The sequence below is a fragment of the Lathyrus oleraceus genome, chromosome 6 (genome assembly GCF_024323335.1).
Source record: "Lathyrus oleraceus cultivar Zhongwan6 chromosome 6, CAAS_Psat_ZW6_1.0, whole genome shotgun sequence".
Lineage (NCBI taxonomy): Eukaryota > Viridiplantae > Streptophyta > Magnoliopsida > Fabales > Fabaceae > Lathyrus > Lathyrus oleraceus.
Window position 1 is genome coordinate 213260642 of NC_066584.1, and position 12766 is coordinate 213273407.

Sequence of the window (12766 nt, forward strand, 5' to 3'; positions counted from 1 at the left end):
AAGGATTAAAATGAAAATTAAATGATCAGAAAAAACATGGACCACTTGATCTCCCTCATTAATTGAGGTGGCATATCAAGTGGTCACAAGCGCGCAATCCACGATACGCCTGAGTTAGTGCGCCACATGAAAGGTAATTCAAACCAACACACGAGATTATTTCATTTTAAATGGATCATGTGGCTCTGAACACGCCAACTCACCACCAGAGCTACAACTTCAGTAATAACCATCACCAAAATTAAAAAGAAGGATATGATTTCAAAGTAAAAATGGCACTGAGCACGAATCTTACCTCAATTAATCCTAACTCCAAGTAAATTGAGAGATACATGGAGTTGAAATTTGAGGTATATGAACTAAGTTGCTTCGATTTGGCCTCAAAGCAACTCAATCTTCTTGCCTACATTGGTAGGACTTCAAACAACCAAGGAATCAAGAGAATTGAGCAAGATTAAGAGAGAATCGAAGAGATTAAAATTTCTAGAAAATACCTTCAATGTAGGTCTGGATTCAGATGTTCTTGCCTTGGCTCGTGCTTGATCTCACTCCAAATGCTTGCAGAAGAAGAATTGAATGCTCAAAAGGTCTTGGATCCCTAGAGTTTTGAATCTCAAAACAGTGAGAATTCAAACTCAATTTCAAGTGAAATTCTCAGGATTATCCTTTGGAATGAGAGGGTTAGAGGTTTAGGATCAAAGTTGGCGTGAATGTCTGTGAAATTCTAAGCATATGGAGCTCTATTTATAGCCAATTCAGTTGATATTTGCACACTTGAAATGAACTTCCAAAATTAGCAATGTGTGATGCATGAGTGCATGGGCGTGTGCAGGCCCATGAAGTCACTCTATCTGATCCATAGTTGAGTGTAAGCAAGGCTGAAATCATGTTGGAATGCTAGGCAATTGTGCATGGATGTTTGAAGTTCAATCTTGCCAAATGATGATACCATGTTCAAGCCATGTGCATCCTATTCATTTCTTGTCCAAAATGGATAAATTTGAGCTTTTTGGAAAGTTTAGATCAAGAGGAACAACTTTCATGTTTAACACTTTTCCATTTGGAGCTTGGAACTTGAACAATTTATGGGTGGAAGTTTGGAAATTTAAACATATTGAAATTTTTTCTAAGTGTTTAGCCATATGTCTCAATATTCCACCTTGCTTAACTTTTTATGTGAGCTTCAAATGAGAAAAATGTCTTCATCAAAGTTGTATCTCTTTCAAAGGCCTTAAAAATGGTCACCAATTTCATGTAATTTGGATTTGAAATGATAGAGTTATTCATTTTTGAAGTTTGGAAAAATCACTTGATCAATGATATAGGTAAAAAATGACCTATAATGTAACCTCATATCACATGCTCATAAAAGTTGAATAAGCTCTCACTCCAAACATCAAAGTTGAAGTATACATCTTGAATTTGATTGTGCAACTTTGAAATCGTTCATCTCATAAAAATGGAGCAAGTTATAACCTTGGGAAGTTGACTTTCAAATTAGGGTTTAGACAAAATGACCTATAATGTTTCAACATAGAAAATGATTTTCCAAGCAAAACTAGCTCTAACTCTCAAAACGAAAGTTGTTTGTAATATCATTTAGAGTAAGTTTTCTCATGGAATAATTTTCATATGGTGAAAATTGTAGGAAATAGGGTCTAGGGAGACCCAATTTTTATCAGATGATTTCATCTGGCCAACCACCATCAACCAACTTGCTAATCTTCAATTCTCCTGACTTTCTAGGCTCATAGTAGATCATATATGCATAAGATTATGAATTTTGAAGTGTCCCTTGAGAAATTTGATCAATTTATGAGATAGCTTGTTGGAGAAGTTACTCAAGATACCCAGTCAAATTAGGGGTTCCAATGCAAATCACCCTCAAAATCTTGACGAATGCTTGATCAATATAACATGTACAGATCATTGGGACTCATATATGATGTTCATAACCATTCTTGAATCAATTGATGGTTGTGATATTTGTTCATGAGGGTCTCAAACCCTAGATATGGACTTGATAGATCAATGGAGATCATGCCCTACCTACAAAAGAGTTAAGCAAATGCAAAGACATGTTTCTGGTATTTTGGTCAGTGAAATGATAAAATATAAGTATGATACAATCACATAGTGCTTGGTGATCTCTCCCAAAACAAACCCAATGAAAGAGGGGTAAGGAGGATGCCAAGATATGATCCCAATGCTAATGCTTATGATGAAATTACATGAGGGATCTTAGGGTCAAAATTGGGGTCTTACAGCTGCCCCTATTTAAGGACATTCTAACTGAGGAGACGAAGGTTAAAATCTTCATGTCGACTCAGTAGAATGGGCTTAAATAAAAACATATAGAAACAAATTTTGGTCCCTAAGAGACCTCATGATGCATATGGTATGAATGTAAAAGTTAATGCTCTGTGGGGAAATATTGCCACAAAGGAAAAGAAATCAGAGAGACCGAAAATCCGCAGGAGTATAATGCATTCCGTAAGGAAAACTCACTAGGGAGACCGAGACTCTAGGGGATAAAAGAGTTGTGCGTAGGCCAGGATACGACTTAAAATTACTGGGGGATCGAGGAATTCCATTCAAACATGGAAAAGACTCAGCCGGGGAACAACAACATCTGCAGGGGATACGAGTAAGTCAGGATAAAACTGAAGTACTTGAATCATGTAGGGGAAAAGCGATTTCACTAAGGAAATGCGCACTCAACTCAACTGGGGAAGATAAACATCAACACAGAAGGAGCAGAAATCTATTATCCACTACCTGTTACTAGGTAAGGAGATAATAAAGATATGACAGAGAGAACACTCGTCACCAATTAGGATGAACATATCAAGGATGACTCGCTAGGAACCAACAGAAGGGAATATTCATTACCGGTTACTGGGTAAGAATAGCCTTGCTGGGGAAAACTGCAGAAAAATAGGATTTACAACTACCAGTTACTGGGCAGAAGACCAAGGGTGAGAATATCCGTCATCAGTTAGGATGAACATATCAAGGATAAACTCAACAGGGAAGAAAATCTGTCATCGGTTAGGATGAACATATCAATGATAGACTTTCCTGGGATTGTCAAGGAGGATACCCGTCGTCGGTTAAGATGAACATATCAAGGGTAAACCAACTGAACAAAAAAGTAGGAATTACATCTATCAAATGCTGGATAGAATACCGTCAAAGAGAAAATATGTCACTGGTTAAGATGAACATATCAAGGATATACTCTTTGAGGAGATAAAATAGGAATTACATCTATCAGTTACTAGATAGAATATCAAAAGAGAGAATTTGTGACTGGTTAAAGTGAACATATCAAGGAACAACTCTGCGGAGGGAACAAAAAAAGCAGGATTTACAACTACCGGTTACTGCGTAGAAGACCGCAAAGAGAAGGAAACCCGTCATCGGTTAGGATGAACATATCAAGGATTAACTCTATGGGGAACAAAAATAGGGATTACAACTACCTTTTTACTGGGTAGAATACCAAAAAGAGAATATTCTTCATCGGTTAGGATGAACATATCAAGGATAGATTCAAGCAGGGGAGAGAAAGATATTCGTCACCGGTTAGGATGAACATATCAAGGATATACTTCCTAGGGGACTAAATCCAGTGGGGACTTCACTACTGAGAAAGTTGGGGTGCTTTTTCCTGGTATTGGGCAAGAAGTAACAAACTGCAAACTAATAAGAATATTACCAGTTACTGGGCAATAAACTCTTAGGAGAGTTGAAGCATCTATCTAGGTGAAAACTAGAAAGAAACAATCAATCAAGACTCAACCCATTGAGGACATAACCCAACGGGAGTGATTCCATCCAGATAATTAACTGGGGAGGAAACTGAAATAATAATCATCCACGAGGAGACAAACTCAGTGGGGAAAAGGAGAAAGGTTAAAATCTTTCTGCTTAAGGGGCTGACACTCTACAATTGAAGGAGGACAGACACTAGATTTGTATGAGGATAGAGTACCACCATAGCAAAGAGTAATAATCTCGAATAAATCATGCAAACCATGAAATTATATGAATGTGTATCTATATGCATATATGATGATTATACTGACAAAGACGATCACAAAGGATACGAAGGTGTCGGGAAGAAATTTGGATCATCGGTACAATCCTGGTCAATCCATAAAATATGGAGACAACTGCTGGAGAACAGAGAGATCAACAATTCAAAAAGGCTCAACCCCAACTGGGGAAGAAGGAGATATGCTGAGGAACGAAACCTCAAATCTGTAGGGAATTTTAGGTCAACACCATAAAAATGGGAGACAACCCTACAGAGAAAATAAACTGCTCAGAAACTGGGAGGAAACTCTGACATAGAGCAAGTTGAATGGTGATCGACGGGGAAACTAATGCAATCTACTGGGGAAGTCAACCATATCTGCTGATAATCAACCCTGCTGAGGAAACACAAACTCCGTTGGGGAAGGCAGAAACTCCGTCGGGGAAAATAACACACCGCAGGGTATCCAAATCAACTAACTCAGCTGTGGAAACATAACGAAGCTCTACTGGGGGAACAAACACTCCGCTGAGGAACTGAATCAACACAAACGTCCAGGGATACCCAAAGGGTTAACTTCTTGGGGAACCTCTAATGTTTCGCACTTAAGGACCTGTTATCCATTAAAATGCTGCTGATATTCCTTTTAATTGCTTTGAAAAATTCTTGCTTTTATATATTTACGAAAAACTGATTTTGATTTAAACTTTAACTTTCTAAATGATCATAATAAAATTTAGAACTATTGGCTGAAGTAAATAAGAGTAGAAACAATTGGATAAAAGCTTAACTTTATTTGATAGAATGGAAGTTTGTAAATGACAAGACTCCTTAGGTTTTACAAAGTTGAAAATGGTAATTTACATGGAAAAGGGTTACATTGAATACAAATGATCCTTAATCCTTCTACCAACTCTTGATATCCACTGTGCTCTGGACTGCTGCTGGGGTGATGAATTTATGCCAACCCTTGTGCTCAATCAAATCTTTAAAACCTTGAAGATCAGTAGAATGCAGTTACTTGCCATAATCCCTAATTTTTGCATAAGTTGCCCCAAGGTGGGGTACTTAACTTATCGGGAAATTTTTCTATTTTATGTCTCTAATTTTTGCATGGATCGTCCTTTCAGGTTTTCAATCCACCGAGACTCTCATTTTTGCCTAAGCCGCCCTTTCGGGTTTTCAACTTAGCGAGCTGTTCTTTTATTTTTTAGGCGAAGTATTTCTTGACTGCATCTGCGTTCACAAGACGAGTGAACTCTTCACCATCCATAGTTATAAGTATCAATGCACCGCCTGAAAAGGCTCTCTTAACAACATATGTTCCTTCATAATTAGGAGTCCATTTTCCCCTAGAAACTGGCTAAAACATAAAAATCTTCTTGAGCACAAGGTCACCTTCTCTAAACACACGAGGTATGACCTTCTTATCAAAAGCTTTCTTCATCCTTTGCTGATACAACTGACCATGACACATGGCAGTCAATTTCTTCTCTTCTATCAAATTCAGCTGATCAAACCTGGTCTGACACCATTCAGCCTCAGCCAACTTGGCTTCTATGAGCACACGCAATGAAGGAATCTCAGCCTCTACTGGGAGTACTGTTTCCATACCATAAACAAGAGAGAAAGGGGTTGCCCCTGTTGAAGTGTGGATACGTACGATACCCATGCAAAGAAAACGGGAGCATCACATGCCAATCCTTATACGTGACAACCATCTTCTGAATAATCTTCTTAATGTTCTTATTTGCAACTTCAACAGCCTCATTCATCTTAGGTTTGTAAGGAGAAGAATTATGATGTGCAAACTTGAAGTGTTTACAAAGAGCTTCCACCATATTATTATTCTAGTTTGATCCATTGTCAGTAACGATCTTGCTTGGCACACCATAACGGTATCTGATCTGATTCTTGACAAACCTTACAACAACTTGCTTGGTTACATTTGCATACGACGCCGCTTCAACCCATTTCGTGAAGTAGTCAATTGCCACAAAAATGAAACGATGTCCATTCGAAGCTTTGGGCTCTATCATCCCAATCATAAATTTGCAATAGTTAGATTCCATTGTCATCCAATAGTAGCCTGCTCGCAACATCTTCTTCACCATTGCATGTCCATTGGAGTGAGTACCAAAGGAACCTTCATGCACTTCAGTCATCAACAAGTTTGCTTCGTGTTTATCCACGCATCTGAGAAAAACCATGTCGAAGTTTCTCTTGTATAATATATCACAATTCAAGTACAAATTGCCGGCTAATCTTCTCAAAGTCTTATTATCTTTCAAAGATGCCCCAGGTGGGTAAATCTGACATTGGAGGAAACATTTGATATCAAAGCACCACGGTTTCTCGTCTTTGATCTCTTCAACAGCAAACACGTGAGCTGGCCTATCAAGATGTATCACAGAGAAATTGGGAACTTAATTCCAATACTTCACTACAATCATCGATGCCAATTTTTCAAGAGCATCCGCCATTTGGTTTTCATCTCGAGGGATATGATGAAACTCAACCTTTGTAAAGAAAGTTGGAATCCTCCTCGCATAATCTCTATATGGTATTAAACCGGGTTGATTTGTCTCCCATTCTCCTTTGATTTGATTCACAACCCAAGCCGAATCACCGAAGACATCCAAATACTTGATTCTGAGATCCATGGCCTCTTCAAGCCCCTATAATGCAAGCTTCATATTCTGCCATGTTATTTGTACACTGGAGAGTCAATCTAGCTGTAAATGGTAGATACGTGCCTTGAGGAGTAATAATCACTGCCCCAATGCCATTTTCGTATTGATTAACAGATCCATCAAATACCATGCCCCAATGGGAACCAGGTTCTGGCCCTTCTTCAAGCAATGGTTCATCACAATCCTTCATTTTCAAGTACAAAATCTCTTCATCAGGAAAGTCATACTGCAGTGACTGGTAATCTTCAATTGGTTGGTGAGCCAAATGGTCAACCAAGATACTATATTTGATTGCTTTCTGAGATCGGTATTCGATATCATACTCTGGAAACAACATGTGCCAACGGGAAATCCTATAAGTTAAAGTAGGCTTCTCAAATATATACTTGATCATATCCATTTTGGATATCAACCAAGTGGTATGATTCAACATATACTGGCATAGACGCTTAACAGCCCAAGCCAATGCGCAACAAGTCTTCTCAAGCATCGAATACCGAGTCTCACAGTCGGTGAACTTCTTACTGAGGTAGTAAATTGCAAATTCTTTCTGTCCAGTCTCGTCTTGCTGACTAAAAACACAACCCATACTCTCATCAAGCACAGTCAAATGCATAATCAACAGTCTTCCTTCAACAGGTGGAGACAAAATCGGAGGCTCAAGCAAATATTCCATGATACTGTCAAAAGCTTTCCGGCAATCTTTGGTCCAATCACAAGACTGATCTTTCTGAAGAAGCTTGAATATAGGCGCACATGTGGTAGTCATGTGGGAAATGAATATGGAAATATAAGCGGCCGAGAAAACCTCTGACTTGCTTCTCAGTTTTAGGTGTAGGTATCTCTTGTATTACTTTGACCTTGGCAGGATCAACCTCAATACCCTTCTCGCTGACAATAAAGCCCAACAACTTACCAGAACGAACACCAAAAGTACACTTATTAGGATTCAAGCGGAGTTTATATTTCCTCAAAAGCTGGAATAGCTTCAACAAATGTTTAACATGTTCCTCTTCATCAATCGATTTAGCAATCATGTCATCGACATAAACTTAAATCTCTTTATGCATCATATCATGAAAAAGAGTAGTCATTGCTCTTTGGTAAGTTGCACCAGCATTCTTTAAACCGAAAGGCATCACTCTATAACAGAATGTTCCCCAAGGTGTAATGAATATGGTCTTCTCCATATCTTCGGGTGCCATCTTGATCTGATTATATCCGGAAAATCCATCCATAAACGAAAAGACTTTGAATCTAGCAGTATTGTCTACCAACATATCAATGTGTGGCAGAGGGAAATCATCTTTTAGGCTGGCTTTATTCAAATCTCTATAATCAACACACATGCGAACTTTTCTATCTTTCTTCGGTACATGCACAATATTGGCCACCCACTACGGATACTCAGCGGTTACAAGGAAACCTACATCAATCTGCTTTTGCACTTCCTCTTTGATTTTCACATCCATATCAGAATGCGTTCTTCTCAACTTCTGCTTGACTGGCGGGCATTTTGGCTTCAACGGCAATCTATGCTCCACAATCTCAAAATCCAACCCAGGCATGTCCTGATAGGACAAAGAAAACACATCTTAATACTCTCGAAGAAGATCAATCAACCCCTTCTTAACATCTGGACACAGTCGAGACCCAATCTTGACTTCCTTCACATCATCTTCGGAACCCAAGTTGACTAGCTCAATCTGCTCTTCGAACGGCTGAATGGTCTTTTTGTCTTGATCAAGAAGACTAGATAATTCATCACTCACTTTTACATCACTTTCCTCATCGGCGTCAAACACAGGGAGTTCAAAATTTAGAGAAGGAGAATGATCATTGTATTCAATGGGGTTAGGAACCAACCTGCATAATGATTTGATATTTTGATTTTAGAGAAGTAAAACCCTTGGAGTTCCTTTTTCTTGAAATCATAGAGATGATTCAAGATGCTCATTTCCTTTGGAATTAGCACACAATCAATCAATCAAACAATTTAGATTCAAGCTCCTAGGATCTCCATTTGGCTTGTCTCTCTAAACATGGCTATTCATGACAATGGTCCTCTTTACTATCTCAAGATGGAATCCCTATCACACAAAAGCAAACATCAAAAAGTTCACAACACAATAAGGGGAATGGACAAAGAATAAGTTTTGGAAAGAAAGCCCTTTGAAGTCAACTTTGAGATTTAGCATTCTAAAGGCATGAGGCCTAGTTGCTCTTCAACAAATTTAGCATTCTAAAGGCATGAGGCCTAGTTGCTCTTCAACAAATTTAGCATTCTAAAGGCATGAGGCCTAGATATCAAAAAGTATTTTAAAATGAATTAAAACTATTAAAAACCAAATAATTCACAAAAAATATTAAATGAAGTCACAAAAATAATTAAAAATCAAAATATGAAACTAGATTTTTCAAGAATTTTTTTGGCATTGGTCTCATATTTTTGTGACTTCAAATAAAATATTTATGAATTTTTGAAAATAAAGTGAATTAAATGAAATTAAAACAAAAATAAGAAAAATAGAAAAAACCAGCGCCCTCAGATCAATTCATTAATTGACGTGGCAATGATCTGAGGGTGTAGAGGCGCGGTCACACCATGTGCCTTGGTCAAACGCACAGTACATTAAATTAAAAGAAGTCAAACAAATGAAAGGGCAAGATTATAACATTTCATCAAGATCCAATGGACCTGAAGCTCCCACGTGGGGATGGTGGTGGAAACCACCATCTTCTCTGGCCAGACAACTGATTCCGGCCACCACACACAGGGAATCAAACTTTAATGAAAATGAAAACTAAGGATATCAAAATGAAGCTGAGGTGATGAACATCACCCCTGTAACCATGGATCATTATCAAAGTTCCTATTTAAAGAGAAACATGAGCTTGAAGATCATGGTGTTTGATCTGAAATGGCACGATTTGCAAAATTGAGACCACCACTGGCCTGCCTCATGAATGAGGACTTCAGAAAACAACACAAACCACAGAAATTCACATCATATATCAAGATCTAGATCAAGAAAAATTGAAGTTCTACCTCTGAAATGCAGCTTCAAAAAGCACGAATTCTCCAAGCTTTTGATCCAATCTTGCTCTGGAAGTGTGGTGGTGATGCAAGGTTAAGGAATTATGCTTTGAAATTCAACTAATGATGTTGAAATTCAAGCTTGAAAATGAAATAGAAAAAACTGAAATTCCTTTGGTGAGGGTTTGGTTTTCAATCCAGCAGCATTTCAGATCTCCTTCAGGTTACCATTTGAATGAGTATGAGCTTCTATTTATAGCTGGAATATGCTGCAAGGTAGTGCTTAGCTCGTGTGCATGAAACTTGGATCCTTCATGCATGGGCCTGTACAGGCGCGTGCAAAGCCCAATAATGAATGGAAATGCTTGCTGAGATCAAATGTAGTTGAATTGGACGTGCACAAGAGGTTGCACAAGCTTGCATTCCAAGTTTTGACGTGAATTGTAAAAATGAGCATAAACATTAAGCCCTTCGAAAATCCCACATGGAATATCCAAAAATGGTCATGTAAGTAATGGTTGGAAAGCTCTTTCAATAAGGAACAAAAGTCATGTTGGGAAAAAATTCACTTGGAGTTTGGAAATTTATGAAAACTGGCTGTGAAGTTTTGGGTACAAAACATGTCTAGGTTTCCTTTGGAAAATTTTGCCAAAAGCAAGCAAATTCAAGCCCTTCTGTTTTAATGATGCAAGCCTCAAATGGAAAAACCTCCAACACTAAAGTTGTATATCTTTTCAAGACTATCATTTTGGAATTAAAGTTTTCATAATTTGGATTTTCTATTAGAACGTTATGGGCACTTGAAGTTGGACATTTTTTAAATTCAATGGCTTAGGTCCAAAGTGACCTATAATGTTTTGTATTATCACATGTGTTTATTTTAGGATTATGAAATTTTGTCCAAAATAACATTTGAAGTAGAAATCTTAATATTTTCAATTCATTTTGTCTCACCTCAAAATCATAAAAAATAAGGAAGTTAGGTCCTTGGGAAGTTGACCCAAAATTAGGGTTTCAGTCAAAATGACCTATAATGTTTTGAAATGAATGATGACATTCCAAGTTTCAAATGGATTTGTGATGAACATGAAAGTTGTTCATATGGTTCTTAAGAACATGTTTACTCTTGGGGTCATCTTCATTTGACAAACACATCAAAACTTGTGTCTCAGTGATCCTCAGTTAAGTTAGATGACTTGACTGGTCAACTTCTCAAGGCCAAACTTCCAATCTTGATGAATGAATGATTGAGTAACCTCACATAATCTCATATATGCATAAAATAATGAATTAAAGAACTTAACTTGATTAAATTTGATCAGAGGTTGAGGTTGCTTCATGAGCAAGGCACAATCAAAGCACAATTGAATTAGGGTTTCCTTGGGAAACAATCCTCAAACCCTTTGGGTTATGTTGATCATATTGGAAAATTGAGATACTTGGGAGACATATATGATGATTAGGAGCTTTGTGGACCATTGTCATGCTTGTTCTCATCTTCATCTAGCCACTTCATTGAGCTTAGGAGCCTCCTAGGAGCATTGGGAGCAAATGATCACTTGAGCTTCAAAACAAAAAGAGTTAGTGACATACTTTTGTGCTTTTGGTTAGTACTCAAATAAGAAAAGCAGTAATATACAATACAAGCATGCTTGGTGATCTCAAACCACTCACACAAGTCCCACCTCCTAGGGTAAAGGGGCCACACATGCTATGATCGTTGAGGCAATGCAATGAGTAATGATATGATGCCATGAGGGATCTTAGGGTCAAAATTAGGGTCTTACAGAGACATAGACCTCAACTAGTCTCTATTTGGCACCATGTCCACATTATATTTATACTGCCTGACGAAAGCCTCCCCCAAGTCATTGAAAGTGCGAATGCTTGCACTATCCAATCCCATTTACCAACGAAGCGCATCGCCAATCTGACTATCTTGGAAGTAGTGGATAAGCAATTGATCATTGTCGGTCTGAGTAGACATCTTGTGGGCATACATCACAAGATGACTGAACATACAAGAGTTCCCCTTATATTTTTCAGAGTCAGGCACTTTGAACTTCACCGGGATCTTGACGTTAGGCACTAAGCACAACTCAGCAGCACTCTTCCCAAACACGTCTTTACGTCTCAACGTCTTCAATTCCTTGTGCAACTCAAGAAACTAATCTTTCATCTCGTCCATCTTCTCATACACATCCGGACCCTCAGACGGCTCAAAATGAATGATGGTGTCCTCTACGCGAGGCAAAGTGTGCACAACGGGAGGTGGCACAGACATGACCAGGCTAGATGCCGACATGGAAGCAAAAGTAGGTGCAAAGCCTTCAGGCACAAAGTTGGGCGGCATTCCCCACGGGAATCCGAAAGGCATATTCGGCGCGAAGTGGGCGGTAGCAGTAGGCACGCTAGAGGCAACTACCTCTGAAATAACAGTCCTCGCGGGAGGAGTTGCAGGCATTGGAGAAGCTTGATTCTGAGCAGCAAGAACTGACTCCATCAGTGCAATCAGGCGGGCGATCTCATCCTTCAATTCTCTGTTCTCTTGCTCCAAATGCTCCATAATTTTCAGATGATTGGCTCGGGTATTGTACCGGTGAGTTTGCTTGGCTAAAGCACAGAAGAAACACCAATCATACATCTGGCAAAAACCTGCTTCTGCAAATGATGCATGAAATGCAATGCTTGATTATTATTTTTTTACTTTCAAGGTACTTACTATATTATTTTTTTATTTTCAAGGTACTTACTATATATGGCAATTGTAATAATTTGATATGACTAAAAAAATCTCTTTTTATTTATATAAATTGGAAGGATTACACTGAGTACAATTTCAGAAACCAAATGAAAAATACAAGAGGAAAGGAGACTAGGCATCCTAAGGATCCCTAACAACAATGTCAGAAGATCTGACTGTAGGCGCGTATTTCCTTCGAATGCGACGGATCTCGGTCTCAAAAGAAGTCTTCATCTGAATCTTCTCGAGGA